The following is a 14,069-nucleotide window of genomic DNA, read 5'->3' on the forward strand; positions in this document are numbered from 1 at the left end:
CCGACTGCTTAAACTGAAACTGGTTGTGGCTGTGGTGTGGCGCCAGCAATGGCGGATCTGCAAAAACTGGTAGTACGGTAAAAGCCCATTTAACCCCATCTGAATTTGGAAGAAATTTGTTTGTAGTGCTACACAGGTGCAGCTCTGTCAGTTTGAATTTTCTATGTCACATGCCCAAATTCCTTTGTCAAGTAATACAGAGCACCTACTAACCACAAGTCAGTGACCAAAGTGCCAAAGAATTTCCTTACCAGCTGTTCAACAGTTTCATCCTTCAAAGGGACGGGGATGCCCTCAATCTCCATCCCAGGCCTGCAGTACACCCTCTGGAAGACAGGAAATGTAGAAAGATCAAGCTTGTCCATCATAGAGTAAGAAAATAATCAGAAATAAACATAGCGCAGGCATTGTACACGGGTCACAGGGAGGTGCATCAGCAGATGACCTTACAAATGCAGAATAAATTGCGTTTAGATAAGCAAATGGTAATATCTCACGGTTTACAGCTCAGCCAAATCCCAGTGCCTTCTCCTAGGCAGTGCCAGGGAGCAGGAAGTGCGGGGCTGCCCCGGGAGGGAGACGGCTGCCAAGGCGAGCCCATCCTGGCAGGGCGGTGCCTGGGTGGTGACAGGACCAGCCGATAGTCCAGTAGTCATCAGATGAGCAGGAGACAGGGCTACCTCCACCACGGGGCCAGGACTGGGGCCGGGGCCGGGGCTGGGGCTGATCTCTGGTGGAGATCCAGCCCTGGGCAGCAGGAAGGGGTCCTGGGCAAGGGTGGTCAAGGCACCACAGCCCGCCTGTGAACTCACGGCTCTGAGAGGCGGAGTACGGAGCACCTCCTGAATAAGAGGTTGTATGAAGAATGGGCAAATATATTAGCAAGGTCACTCTTTTTGTTAGTGAAAGGCACGTGTTTTAAGTCCTATGGAAGCTTTCAAACTTTCACTGGATTCCTATCTTGGCTGCAGGTACAGTGCTTTTGAAAATCTGGCTCTAGGGTGCAAAGAGTAAAAGCTGTCTCAACTCAGTGAGTGATTGAAGCAACAGATAAAAGATGTTGGTGGTGTAGGTGGTTTCAGTAGGGGCATCATGATTTTTATATATTTTTACCATCCACAGTTACTCCTATACCACCTACCGTTTTCCAAATTCCAAATGTCACTCTTGCTCAAATTCTTACTGCCAACTGAAGCTTTCTGAGCCTCCCTCTTTCACTGTTCCCACATGAACCAGTACCTACCCTTTGCACCCTGATACGGGTTGTTCTCTGCGGACTGTCACAGAAGTCAGCAGAAGTCACCCGTTGAGTTCCGTGGAAGTAGCATTAAGTCTGAGGATGTATATTTGTTATCGTGGGATTCCCATCTGCTATTGGAATGGATGAAGGAAAAATATCAGAAATGGGGAAAAAATAAGCAAAAAGTTTTAATCACCACTTCCTTTCATGCTCAGAAGTTTAAAAGTATGATGACACCCAAAAAGAGAACACAACATGTAAATATGTGGGTGAGAAGAGACCCACCGAAATTCAGTGTTCCTGGCAAGACGTAGCTCAAATGTAGTATCATATGAGGGTGGCTGGTTTGCACAACAGCCCAAACTAAGAAAAAACACTTAGTGCTGAGTCTCTGGTGCTTGGCACCTCTCACAGTGTATATTTATTTGTTTTGTTCAGCTCCTTGTTTTTAATATTTTAATTATCCTTTCTCTGTATTCATATGTGCAGTTTTCTGTCTGTCTTGTTTATCAGTTCTATATTTTGTTTCTGGTTTTCTAACCTTACTACCCTAATTTAATTTCCTTTATTTTCTTCAATTTTTTCCTTTTTCCTCTGTGAAGTTACTTCCCTTGAGCTTGCTTTTCCCATTATTTCTTGCTACTTTCTTTCCTGGTTCTAAGACCTACTTTTTTCTCCATCTCAAAAATATTCTTTCGCCCAAATTCCCCACCTGTGTTATATTTTTGTTCTTTTTAAATTCCCAAATTATCTTGTGTCTTCTCTTATGTCACTTCTGACTTGCACTCTAAGCTGTCCTTATGTTCATTGACTTTTCACCTAACACACTGACTGATATTTTAAAACCTATTTAGGCATTGCTCTATAGGGCATAGTGAAGCTAGTAATGCTGAACAGAGCAACACCTAAATATCTTTACAAAGAAAAAAAAAAAAAGGGGGTGGGGAGGCGTGAAGGGGGAGGGAAAGACAGCTGGCTGTGTGCTTCTGTTTCATTGGTTACCCTCTCTACTATCTGCCAGCACTTACATAGGCTGCATTTGGACAGAGAGAGACGAGAAGCCAGCAGCTGTAAACAGCAGAGACAGTAATGAGACAGTGGCTTTGCAAAACTGTAAATCCAGTTGAGGGTAGCTAGTATTAGATTAAAAATGCCACAGCCCTTAGACACAATACACTGAACTGGTATAAGATCACTCTCACTGAAGGTGGTGCTGGGGGTGAGACTAAATAAACAAATGAAGGAATAATTTTTATCTAGCAGGATTATGCGAGATCAAGTATCAGATAACTGCATTTCTGAATGAACGTTCTTCACCAGCCCAAAGGCTCTTTTGCCAGTTCTTTCATGCTCCCTTTCTGCTCTTGATGCTGGTTTGTCATGGAACCCAAATGTTTCCAAGAAATCTCTTTCCCTGTATATATGCAGGTTTGGGTGCATATTTTTCCTCCTTTCTTGGGGGCCCTTGCTGGTACCTGGTGTTTTGTTGTAAACTGTCTTGGCTCCAACAACACTGAAGAATTTGATGATGACATAGTGTTACTGATCCAACAGAGCCTGAACAAGAGCCACAGTAGAAATTGTGTACTTGGCAAGCATGCTCCTTAGGCACTGTTCCACATGATCCCAACTGGACCAAGTCAGAGGTATTTGGCCTGACTGGATTCCACGGAAAGCATCTATTGACAACACCATGGGAACTCATGGCATGAATTCTTCTGTTGTGTCCTTTCTTTGCAAATGCATCAGCCTGGGGGACCTCGAACAGTGCAGGACTGGGTTAAGAATCCTGCCTTCTGGAAGAGCAATGGTAAAAATGAATGCTCCAGTTCTGCCTGCCATGAGCCTAACTTGTTCAAGCCTGAAACACAAAGATCCCCTTCCCTTCTACCACATCTCTACCCATTGCACCTGCTTCTCACTCACCTGATGTTCTCCTAGGATTTTTTTTCATGTCATAACTATGTGGTGGTAACTAGAAGAAAACAGGTATGTCTCAGAACCAAGCAAAGCATTTATTTATTCCAAGCAGAATTTATGCAATATGCAATAATGTGATTCTAGACAGGGCCCATGCACTCGATTACCATATCAACTCTGACCTTTGGATGACGTTGCATCAGACATTGTAAAAATGAGCTTTTAGTATAGGACAGAAAAGTAGAATCCACCTGACATTACTGAAGACATCAGACTTTATTTCTTGTCACAGTAACAAGTCACAGCCATGATCCAGGACTTTGTCATGTCCAAGGACACAGCATGGTCAACTTCAGGATATTCACTGATGTGCTTCCCCTGACTTAGTCAACGATGTGGTTTTTCACCACCCAGAATCACATCACTCAACATGAAGGTGACATACATATCTTAAGGGAGTGATGTTTCTGTTCACTTTTCTACACCTGACCTATCACAAGTTTGAAACTAAAATAAAGCCTTGCCCAAAATCTGTTTGAACTCAAGGAGCTACTTGATGCTACTTGTTATTGTAATGAAGTGTCTTTGACTTCTTTCCTCCTGTCCCTAACTTCTGACAGATATCTGACATTCTCTGCAGATATCTTGCCTTCTCTCTTCCAAGCCAGAGAGCCCTTATTGCCAAGTATGTGACATAACCTACCATCATTAGTGCTAAATTAAGCAGGGAAGGAAAAACCTTGGGATGCACATCCTCATGATTTGGAGAGAGATACTGTTAAATATGTTTTGCAAAAATGTAGGAAAGTTGTGAGTAGAATCAAGTCTGATAGAAGATCAATGATTTTTCTTAGAGCTAGATAAGCACACACATCCAGCTACCATTTGACAACAACTTAAGCAGTGATTGAAAAGGTCTCAGTGGAGATTGCTAACAAATGGGCTCATGAACTTGGATGTTGAGGTGCAGTGGCTCTTGATGGGTTAGCCTTTTGATCTCACCTTGCTGGGAACTTGGGGGATCATAGCCTGCTTCTGTCAGCGTGGCCGGGAGACAGCTGTGGGACACCCAGACATCATGCACCTTGCCAAATCACCTGACAATGGCTTTGTCTTCTGTGGTTATCTACAACAGCTTGCAGCACAATCACTCCTTCCTTTTGATCTAGAGCATGGAGACCTGAATATGTGGAGAGTACTTTTTCTCCTTCAGTGACCCTGTTGCAGTTGAGGAAATATCCAAGAAAAGTCTACTACCACTTCTTATAAAGATGGTGTTTTCATTTCCTAAATAATCTTGTTTGTTGTTGATTTTACAGACCCAAGATGCTTCCAGAGCACTGATATAGTGGAATTATGCTTTGGGTCTCCACATGAGTAGTTATTCTCCTCTCCTTGTTCAACAACACACTTATACCAGCCATTATCTCACCAAACAAGGGCTGGACATCAGAAATCAACCATTAATATTGTACTTCCCATTCTAGAAATCTCTTTTCACTGCTGAACCACCCCACCTGCATTTGCAGAACTCTTCTCACATAGCCAGATGTGACACTCAAAGGGATCCTGTCTTTGTCATCAGTGACAATATCTGACTACACAGAAAATCATGCCTGATGTACCTCCAATTTTGCAGTCTCATTTTATGTGGCCCATTGAGTTCAGGAAACAACGCTTCTGACTCAGGAATTCTGTATGCACTGTTTCTGTGCCCAGATGCATACTTCTTGCTCAGTCTGTCTTGCAAAAATGAAGAGGCTTTGATGGTGGGTGTGGTGACTGGTCTGTGACATTCTATATGAGTTTTTTTAAGTTGTTGGGTACTTCAAAGACAGAAGCATGATCCCTCTCCCCTATTCCCTGCAGTGAAACCATGCTGGCAGCTTACAAAGTAGCACAGGATGAGAAAGTGGAATGTAGTTCAAGCTAGGCTACTAGTTAACATGCCTATAATACACATAAGCATAAACAGCATATCCTATGCTCTGCATAATTTGCAATTTGTGATCCAACTTTTGTACACGCTACCAGTGACCCAGTTCTGCACAGATCTTGTATTAATAAACATAAAAAATGCTACATGAGACACATGTCAATAACAATGCCAGTTCTTGTTTGAGAAAATCAATGAATATTCCTTGGCTGCAGTAACCATGAAATGGTGGAGTTCAAGATCCTTAGAGCAGTGAGCAGGATACACAGCAAGCCTGCTACTCGGGACTTCAGAAGGGCAGACTTTGGCCTCTTCAGGGATCTACTTGGCAGAGTACCACGGGATAAAGACCTGGGGGGAAGAGGACCCCAAGAAATCTGATTAATATTCAAGGATCACCTCCTCCAAGCTCAGGAGTGATGCATCCTGACAAAGTGAAAGTGAGATAACAATGCTATAATGCCTACATGGATGAACAGGGAGGTCCTGAACAAGCTTGAACACAAAAAGGAAGCCTACAGAGGGTGAAAGCAAGGACAGAGAGCCTGAGAGGTATATAGAGAACTGTCCGAGCAGCCAGAGATCAGGTTAGGAAAGCTAAAGCCCTGATAGAATTAAATCTGACCGGGGATGTCAAGGGAAACAAGAAAAAGCTTCTACAGGTACATTGGTGAAAAAAAAAGAAGACTAGAGAAAGCTTGGACCCTCTCTGGAAGGAAATGGGAGACCCGTTTACCCAGGATAATGGAGATGGCTGAGGTAGTCAGCAACTTTTTTGCCTCAGTCTTCACTGGCAAGTGCTCCAGCGACACCACCCAAGACACAGAAGGCAAAGGCTGGGAAAATTAAGAACTGCCCACTGCAGGAGAAGATCAGGTTCGAGACCATCTAAGGAACCTGAAGGTGCACAAGTCCATGGGACCTGATGAGATTCATCTGTGGGTCCTGAGGGAGCTGACAGCTGAAGTTGCTAAACCACTATCCATCATATTTGAAAAGTCGTGGAAGTCTGATGAAGTTCCCACTGTCTGGAAAAGGGGAAACATAACTTCCACTTTTAAAAAGCAAAAAAAGGAAGACCTGGGGAACTACAGGCCAGTCAGTCTCACATCTGTGCCTGGCAAGATCTCGGAGCAGATCTTCCTGGAAACTATGCTAGGGCACATAGAAAATAAGGAGGTGACTGGTGACAGTCCACATGGCTTCATTAATGGCCTGACTAATGTAGTGGCTTTCTATGATGGGGTTACAACATTGGTGGATAAGGGAAGACCAACTGGCATCATCTACCTGGACTTGTGCAAAGTGTTTGACACTGGTCTAGCATGACATCCTTGTCTGTAAATTGGAGAGACATGGATTTGACAGATGGACCATTTGGTGGATAAGGAATTGGCTGGATGGTTGCACTCAAAAAGTTGTGGTTAATGGCTTGATGTCCAAGTGGAGAGCGGTGACGGGGGGCATTCCTCAGGGGTCGGTGTTGGGACCAGCGCTGTTTAACATCTTAGTTGGAGACACGGACATTGGGATTGAGTGCACCCTCAGCAAGTTTGCCAACAACACCAAGCTGTGTGGTGCAGTCGAAACACTGGAGGGAAGGGATGTGCCATCCAGTGGGCCCTGGACAGGCTGGAGAGGTGTGAACCTCATGAAGTTCAACAAGGCCAAGTGCAAGGTCCTGCACATGGGTCAGGGCAATCCCAAGCACAAAAACAGGCTGGGAAATGAGTGGATTGGGAGCAGCCCTGTGGAGAAGGGCTTGGGGATATTAGTGGATGGAAAACTGACTATGAGCCAGCAACATGTGCTCACAGCCCAGTAAGCCAACTGTATCCTGGGCTGCATCAAGGGAAGTGTGGCTAGCAGGCCAAGGGAGGGGATTCTCCCTCCCTTTACTCTGCTCTCATGAGATCCTACCTGGAGTCCTGTGTCCAGCTCTGGGGCCCCCAACATAAGAAGGACATGGACTGGCTCGAGCACCAGAGGAGGCCACAAAGATGATGAGGGGGCTGGAGCACCTCCTCTGTGAGGACAGGCTGAGAGAGTTGGGGTTGTTCAGCCTGGAGAAGAGAAGGCTCTGGGGAAACCTTATAGTGGCCTTCCAATACTTAATGGTGGCTACAGGAAAGATGGGGAGGGACTCTTCATGGGGGAGGGGAATGATAGGATGAGAGCTAACAGTTTTAAGATGAAAGAGGGCAGATTTAGATTAGATATAAGGAAGAAATTCTTTACAGTGAGGGTGGTGAGACAGTGGAGCAGGTTGCCCAGAGAGATTGTGGATTTCACCTCCCTGGCAGTGTTCAAGGCCAGGCTGGACGGGGCTTTGAGCAACCTGGTCTAGTGGAAGGTGTCCCTGCCCATGGCAGGGGGGTTGGAACTGGATAATCTTTGAGGTGCCTTCCAACCTAAACCATTCTATGATTCTATGAAGCCTGGAAATTCAAGTCTACACACACAGCAGGTGTATGGGAGAATGTGAGGTAGAATTTTTACCCCTGAACTCTGATAGAGAACAAAAATGACAGAACAAGCACATTCTGTAGTCTCAAATACATTTTCTAATCTTGACTCTTCAATATGATATAGTATTACTTCAGTGAATTTTCTGAGGTGAGAGGACTGAGAACACAAGCCAGATTCCATTTTTACCTAGATCCAAGCCTCAGTGCATTTTGTGGTAGAAGAATGACCTTGTAAAAGAAATGCACAAACAAGAGTACAAATGGAAATGTACTAGTAGTAATACAACATTTCAAGTACCCGGGATTAGTGGCTCAAATGCCACTGAAGGATATAGCTAAGAGTAGCAAGTTGTTGTTACCACAAATGACTGCTTTAAGCAGTAGTAGCTTTGCTGGCGCACAAGAGATTTAGTCCTAAGTAACAAATGAGATCTGATTTAAGAAGTAATTATAGCTGACTCCCTCTGTCACAGTAGCTGCAAGATAGTGAAGATTAGTGTAGTGATCTTAACTGCAGAGTGTCCAAAGGCATAAAGCCATGAAACCAAAGGCAAAATGTTTAAGAAAATAAAATCCTTAAAATGGACTTGCTAAATATTTAAGCATACTGCAGTAGAATGGTAAAAACAACAAACATATTACATTAGATAATTTATTTGAGTAATAAGCCTACCAAGAATTAACAGCAGCCCTAGTGATGCCAGGAGGAAACATCATGAACAGTGGCAGCTGAATTCTGTAGTTGATGTGTGTATCAGAAGGGCTTTGTGGGGAAACGTAAAATTCAGGAGGCCAGAAATAACTCCGAAAGAAGATAAATATTTGGAATCAAAGACCTGCAGGCATCAAGTGATGCATTAAGCTGTCTTGAGAGAATGGATCCAAGTCAGCAGCAGATCTAACCTCTCTACAGATGTTGCTACTCACAAGGAACATGCCACCAGGGCATGAATTTCTTTGTTCAGATAAGAAAGGCAAGTCACTTTCAGAAACTGGCATAAAAATATTTAGTATTGAAATAAAATCTAATTTAAGTTACAAGTTTCTGTTTCTTTGATACTGTAACAATTGTAGCTAGAATGAAAAAACCTGCAGGAGCTCATACTGTTTGCCTCTTGCTCCAAGGAGTGGAGAATCTCTGATAAGTGTTTTTCTAACCTCTTCTTAGAAAGCTGAATGGTGGAGATTATACCACATCTTTAGGTAACCTCTTTCTGTCCACAGCTATCCTTGGAGTTAGAAGTTTTTCCTGTCTTAGCCTAAATGTTTCCTGCTGCAACTGAAGCCAGTGAGGTTTTGTCCTGTCCTCAGTGTCATGAAGAACAATCAATTGGAAACCTGCTTATGAGAACCTTCTATATGTCTACGTATTGGAAGATTGTTATCATATCATCTCCACACCTGCCATCAGTCTTTGAAAACTTTTTTTTTTTTTTTTTTTAAATCTTCTTTTCACTATCCTATTAAACTACACCAAACTAAGACTTCTGAAAGGTGAGTTAAGAAAAATAATTACTAACCCTGTCTTGCATATGACACATCTATTAAAATCTCCCAGGATGAGTTTTTCTATTTTTGCATCAGTATCATATTGTGATTTATATTCGATATGTGGTTTACTGTAACACCCAGGTCTCTTTCTACAGTGCTGTTACTATTGTCCATTTTGTATTTATGCATTTGATTTTTTGTTGCCTCAATATAGTACTTGGTACTTGTGTTTATTGAGTTTCATCTTATTGATTACAGACCACTTCTCCCATTTATCAAAGTCATTTTGAATTCTAATCCTTCAGTTCCCTTGCAGCCCCTTCTGCTTTGGCATCATTTAAGTGTGCTCTCCTTTCCATCGACAAAGTCATCAATGAAAATGGTACATTGTATCAGATCTTGGCAAGACTCCAGCAGAATTCTATATTATATATCTTTTTTGTTTGAAAACACAGTATAGATAAGTCTTGGAGTATTTTGTGCACCTACTGTGTAGCAGTTTAGTCCAGAACAAAATATTTCTGTACACTGTCTATGAGAATGTCCTGTAAGATAGTGCCCAAAGGCAATACACATCACTTCTACTGCCTCTTTCACTGCAGGCCTGATACTCTGTTAAAAAAGGAAAATGCAGCAGTTTGTTTGCAAGGAATCTTTGCTGGCTGTTTCTTTTTCGCTCACCTTCCAGGTACTTTTAATGTGACTGTTTAAGAATTTATTATTGTTCTTGATGTTGAAGTTATGTTGACTGCTGATTCCTCATTTCTTTCTGAAGATAATATTATATTCTCCTCTATTCAGACTCACCTGTCTTTCATGAATTCTTGAAGACAGTGATGGCAATGAGGTGTTATGAATGTTTTAATTCGAGAACCACTCCACAGAAAGTTTCTGAGGTAAATATTTAGATAATGAGTGAATGTAGAAATGACAACTCTGTGCTTAAAATGAGTATTTGACTCTTGGTTTAAGAAGAGGTAAATTAAGTAAACATTGTTAAAGCCAAAATTTACAAGACAGAAAATAATAAAGTAGAATAACTTATCAGAAGGAAAATTATGACCAGTGTATTAGTATTCTTTGTAACTTGATCAGACATTTGCTAAATACTGCCAAAGTTTATTATGAGAACCTATTTAAATACTTCCTAATTTTCTTTACCAAAACTACATTATCATATAGTACTGGTTGTCACATTGCTTACCTGAAGGTTGACTGGCAGTAAGTCAGTGGGCAAAAGGAGTTTAAAAGGTGAACAAAATGTTAGGATACAGGTAGTGACATATATAAATGCTGAAATACACAATATTTACACGCAACCATCCCTTTTTATCCCTTTACCCCTCAATTTTCCAACTTTCATTCCTCCCCAGATCACCTAAATCTCTCACATTTCCTGCCTTTTGTTCCTCCCCTAATGATCCTATAGTATATCCTGCACAAACCCAAACTGCTTTTCTTCTGCATCCTATGGTGTATCCCACCCCTGAGCAGCAACCCTCCTTAGTCTGAAAGGTGATCTAGAGAGCTGCTTGCTCACAGCCCCTCATCATGATGGGTTTTTCACATGGACACTGGGGATGAGACTCTGCTGGAACAGGCTAGGGAGGGGCCCAGACAAGGTGTTTTTTCCTCAGTAGTCTTTGGTTCAGGTTCCTGCCTGCCACTCTGCATCCCTGTCCCCCTCTGGGCTTGTGGAGGTGGGTCTTCAGTAAGCTGATGGCCCCTGTAATGGACCTGAGGATAGCCTGGCAGGATATCTTTTGGGTTCCCCCTTCTGCCACTGTCTCTCTGAACATCTTTGTGGGTATACAGGTGATCTTTATCACACACAGGTGAAGATAGCACAGTATAGCTCTTCTGCTGCAGATGGAACTCCAGATACTAAAAAAATATGGTTGGAACCTTTCAAATGTTACTGATCTTTGTTAGTGAAATTTAAACCTCTCTGAAAGCACCCATTTGCTGTTGGCCTTGTAAGCAAAGCTGTCTCCATTTGATGGTATGGGTTGTGGAAGGTCCAATGATTACTTGAATCTGTTCTTTCATCTGTTGTCCAACCTGTGAATAAAATGTGCCGTTTTACATTGGTCATATTTTGTTTTGGTATTTTTTACCTTTTTTTTTTTTTTTTTTTTTTTTTTTTTTTTTTTATTTGAATTATGATGGAAACATAAAAAATGCTTTCTGTTTTATGAAGAGCTTCATGAAGTGCCAAGATTCACCTCCGAAGTGTTAAAAGTCACATTCTAAATCACAACAGAGGTCTTCTCTTTTCATCAAGTTTTGGTTATTATGTGAGAGAAAAAAAGGAGATTGCTTTTGGATACTCCTTGGAATTACGTGATGCTCTAAGAAGCTGTTGCTAAGAAATAGAAGAATTCAAGCTTTTCTGTTTGGCAAAAGAATGTGGCCATGAGCAGCTCTCCATCTGACTTAGAAAAGTACCTTAATTTATAGCTGTATCTTTAAATTTTTATTTTAGAACACAGGCACAGTTGCCTGACATCAAAGGCAGCTTTCCTAGGCTGCAAATTTGTTGTACTTTGCTGTCTTGGTAGCTGCATGTTGCAACAAGCAGCTCATGGAAGTGGATAGAGCCAGTTTGACACCATGTAGCCCATTCATGTTAGTTTTCAAATGAAGAACAACTGAAGAGTTTTAATGTCAGAGTTGTATCTTCTGTCACAGTAGATAACAACTTTGAACTAGTTAGATGCATCAATAGCCTTCTGCTACTCTCTAAAATGAACAGGAAATCTAATTCATCTCATGTGGTTTCCTGCTGAAATACATACTTGCAATGACAAATGTATGAGCACTGCAAAATTCAGTTACTAGATAGTGAAAGACATCTTTCATATTTTGGGGTTTTTTTCTACAATGAAACATTAAACTTGCCAAAGAAGTGACTAAGCTCAATATAAAATATAATATGGAAATCATTTTACTCTTTACCTACTTAAAAAATAATAATCAACATATAACTGAAAGACATATAAGCTTTCTGTTTTAATGTGTATATTTTACATAGTAAAAAATGGAAGATATTATCACTGAAGTAAAGTCTGCCCTGAAGCTTCACAGGCCACCTCAGAGCTCTGGATTAAGCACTGCTCTGCTGCCTAGCTGAGATGACTAAAGACCATGCATGGAGAGCCAAACTCTTTGGGTGCCATTAAGTCTCCCTCTGTGGGAATGTATGCATTCAGTCACCAGGGAGAGATAAGAGCAGAAGATAGCCGGATAGTGGCTGCTGTAACCACATGGTGGTGCAGATGAAAGATTTGGCCCCGAGCAGCTAAACTATTTTGTCAGTTTGACAATAAATTATACCATACGTAGAATTCCCCAGTCCCTGTTCCTACACCGAGACTACCTATTTTTCCTGTTTTGAACAGAGAGTGAAAAGGGGAAAGACAAGGATAACCAAAGTCAAACCTGACACCTTCTGTTTCATGTGACCAGCATATGCTTTGTGCAAAGTTCCTGCAGAGTCTCTCGGTAAAGCTGAGATGGCCAGCTGTGAACACAATAAAGCAGGAAGCATCTCTAGAAGCAGAAAACTGGCACAGTGGAGCTTATGCTGGCTTGATCCCTTCTGTATCAGCTCCTGTATCAGAAGACATTCCTGAGTTTCAACTCTTATTTAAAAATTATTCTTGTTTCACCAGAGTTTATAATCTCCCATTGATAGAAAGATTTCAGAAACATTTATGCTTTCTCTCAGTTTGTTTGTTCTTGACAATACTCCTCTCACAGTCAGAAAAGCCATGATCTTGCAAATCAAAGTGATCTATACCAATCTCACTGGTGATTGCAGCACTAGGCATTAGCAACTGCAGTGCTACATTAACATTAGTCTAATTAAAGTCTTCTGGTTCAACATTTAGTTTGATGTGCTGATTCACAACCACATACTTACCTGCAGTGGGTTCACATTCAGCTGTGTGATTTCACAACTATCTTTAGCCCATTTGAAAAGGTGCTCTTCCAAAAAGAATTCTTCTCCTCGCCCCGGTGTGCGTCACCATTGACTCCCTTGTGGTAGCACTGATGCTTGCGTGGCCATGCAGTGACTCAGAAGCTCACTTAACCCAGCTGGAAAAACCAATCACAAAAAAGGTATTTTCTCAGCTAGGTCAGCAAGCTGTTTCATCTGTCTGTGCTGACAAAGCAGCACAGCCCCAACACAAAGGGAAGGTGAGAAGATATGGCCAGGCAGAGACTGGAATTGCACCTTTCAGCAGAAGTGGAGATCAGCTACAAGAGACATGAAACCAAACCTTCACCGTGGGGTTAGCTGAATACCTCTGCACCAATTTTCCCTGCTAGAAGTCTTTTCTTCCCTCCCTCCTTCATAATAGGCTCAGCCTGTACTTGTAGCATAGCTGAAAAGAGATGCATGTTGTGTTTGGACCCTTGAGCTGCCGTTCCTGGAAGCATAAGCCACATGAGTACCTTATGTCTGTTGCTTCAGCTCATGTTTCAAGCCCAAATTCCACATTTAGCCACACTGGTTTTCACTTCAACTTGTATATAAGGACAAGTTGACTGATGTGCTAGGAGGGGAAACTCAAGTAGGAAGTATGAATTGGAGAAATTAGTTTAACTTTCACAGGCCACATGGGGCAGAGTTAGTGTAAGTTATACAAAACAAAGAATGAAGCACAGAATCAGGGATGCCTCACAAGGACTCTGCATGAGACATGGTATACCAAGAGCATCAGGACATGTGCTGGCCTTGTAAGGATTTAAAAGGATATAATTTGTCTTTCATACAGTATGCAGATAAACCCACAGACATGTAATAGGGGTGAAACAGTTACCATCACTTCTCAAAACATTTGTGAAAGGTTATCCTCTCTCTACAATACAGATATTTACAAGGAGAGAATAGTGTTGCTTTAACTAATACAACACAGTAACGTTGCCTGGAGAGCTGCTATGGCATGTGAGAATAGCTGCTCTAGTACCCTTTTTGGCCGTGCTCCCAGCCATTTCTCTTTTGCAA

The sequence above is a fragment of the Athene cunicularia genome, assembly GCF_003259725.1.
Source record: "Athene cunicularia isolate RWA chromosome 2 unlocalized genomic scaffold, athCun1 chr2_part1, whole genome shotgun sequence".
NCBI lineage: Eukaryota > Metazoa > Chordata > Aves > Strigiformes > Strigidae > Athene > Athene cunicularia.